Source organism: Schistocerca piceifrons, chromosome 4 (genome assembly GCF_021461385.2).
Source record: "Schistocerca piceifrons isolate TAMUIC-IGC-003096 chromosome 4, iqSchPice1.1, whole genome shotgun sequence".
NCBI classification, from domain to species: domain Eukaryota; kingdom Metazoa; phylum Arthropoda; class Insecta; order Orthoptera; family Acrididae; genus Schistocerca; species Schistocerca piceifrons.
The window spans coordinates 546,314,973-546,317,648 of record NC_060141.1 but is presented as its reverse complement, the minus strand read 5'-3'; positions in this window follow the sequence as shown (position 1 = coordinate 546,317,648).

Here is a 2,676-nt window from a genome sequence, read left to right as displayed (position 1 = left end):
TTCTAAGTTACGTCGCATAGTGCTCAGAGTTATTTGAACCATTTGGAAGGACATCCGGCCACCCCTAACACTAACACTACCAAATCTGTTGTAACCACGCCGACCCTGCGATCGCTGTGGGACTATGGTGTAAGAGAAAGAAGGAAAGAAAGAAAGATTAATAGCATTGGGGCACGCGACGTACTTGCAGTGTCGCACATAAAAGCTTAAAAAGAATTTTCTATGCCTTCGTAACGAATGATTATTATTCTTGGCTTTTCTTAACTGCCCATTTCTACAAATATTTTAAAGCCTAACTTTACACAACTAATATCATGCCGAGCAGTGACTGTGTTCGTGATGTCGATAACCTTGCAGGATCGTCTACTTTTTGCCGTCAATAACGAGGAGCGGGCAGTGGCCAGTACATAATACGAAAGATGGATCACTTAAAAGCTTAAGAACTCATGTCGTAATACGGCAGACAGGAACATATTCACCTTTTTTGTTCTGCAATAGGAGCATTTTTCCGCTGGTCTTATAATATAGATCGAAAAATGACAAACCAACATTCATAGCATTTTCATATTTAACAGAAAAAGCTTTTGGCAGATTTGACTGGAAAGGACTCATTCAGATTATGAAGGAAAAATGGCTACAATACGATTGTCTACATCTTTTACAGAAACCATAATGTAGTTACATGACTTGAAGAACATGAAAGAGAGGCAGTGATTGAGAAATTCCGAAAAGAAATTAATGTTCATGGAGAGGAAATAATTTTTTTAAAGTTTGTTGATGATTTGTAATTCTGTCAGAGACGGCAAAGTATTTAGATCAATTGAACGGAATGGATAGTGTCTTAAAAGTAGGTTAAAGATGCTGAGGGTACTGTATTAGGAAATGCCCCCTTACAAATAGTAAATAAAATTTTGTTATATGTTTGGCAAAATAAATGACGACTTTAAAAAAAAAGAGGATATAAAATGCAAACTGCCACTCCCAGGAAAAGCTTTTCTAACACAGACACAACTATGAAATAAGATCAGTTGATAGAACAGATCGTGATACTTCAGTGAGTGGTAAATCCCGGTGTTAGGTGGAACTGTGAGGTGGAAAACTGTGAAGAGAGAGTTAGGACTGACTACACTGAGTAGATTCAAATGGAAGCTAAGCGCAGCAATTATGTAGAAATGAAGAGGCTTGCTCAGAATAGCCTAGTATGGAGAACTGCATCAAAACTGTCTTCGGACAGAAGGCCCAAGCACCAACAACAAATTATGTCATTCTGGGCTATTGGTAGAGGTGTGGAAAGTCTCGCTGCCTAGGCTTAGGTATGATCCACCACAGCGATCTACTTACATAAATCTTGCTTCAGTGGTGGTAACATGTGGGGGGGGGGGGGGAGGGGGGGCGTATCATTGTAAAAGGGTAGCGTCTTTGATTTGTTGGGAAACTGCAGGTAAAGGAAGAAGAATCAGCGATGGTTAACGGCATGCGGATGCAGAAGGCAATGGAAACCCCTGAATTAAAGACACATATTGAGTATCCACAGGACATGCGGCCTGTAACTGAAAGAAAACTGTCATGAAGATATCTCTATTGGCAAAAGATTCCAGAATAGTCTCCCATTCGGATCTCCAGGAGGAGACTGCCAAAAGGGAGGTGACCATGAGATAGAGACAGAATAATCAACGAACGGATAACGTCCTGCGAGTCGGGGCGTGGAATGTCAGAAGTTTGAACGTGGTATGGAAGCTAGAAAATCTGAAAACGGAAATCCAAACGCTCAATCTAGATATAGCTGGGATCAGTGAAATGAAATGGAAAGAAGACAAGGATTTCTGATCAGGTGAGTATAGGGTAATGACAAGAGCAGCAGAAAATAGTGTAATGGGAATAGGATTCACTAGCCTATATAGTAGGAAGGCATGTCAGAGTGTGTGTTACTGTGAACAGCGCAGTGATATGGTTGTTCTCATTAGAATCGTCACCAAACCAATATCAGCAAAGATTGTTCAGGTATACTTGCTGACGCCACAAGCTGAAGGTGATCAGGTAGAGAAAGAATATAAGGATATTGAACTGGTAATTCAGTACGCAAAGGCAGATGAAAATCTAATAACCATGGGCGACTGGAATGCGGTTGTATGTGAAGGAATAGGAGAAATGGTTGTGGAGAATATACACTTCGTACTAGGAGTGAGAGTGGAGAAAGATTAACTGAGTCGTGCAATAAATTTCAGATAGTAATATTGAAAACTATGTTCAAGAATCACAAGAGGAGGATATATATTTGGAAAAGGCCAGGAAATATGGGAAGATTTCAGTTAGATTACATCATGGTCATGCAGAGATTCCGAAATCGGATATGGGATTGTAAGGCATACCCTGGAGCCGATATACACTCGGATCACACTTTAGTAGTGATGAAGAGTAAGCTGAAGTTTAAGAGACTGGTCAGGAAAAATCAATGTGCAAAAAAGTGAAATCCGGAAGTACTAAGGAATGAAGACATACCCCTGAAGGTTTCTGCAGCCATACATACTGTGATAAAGAGTAGCTCAGTGGGCAGTTCGGTTGAAGAGGAGTGGACATCTCTAAAAAGGGCGATCACGGAGTAGGAAAGAAAATCACAGGTCCAAATAATGTAACTGCGAAGAAACAATGAGTAACAGAAGAAACACTTCAGTTTTT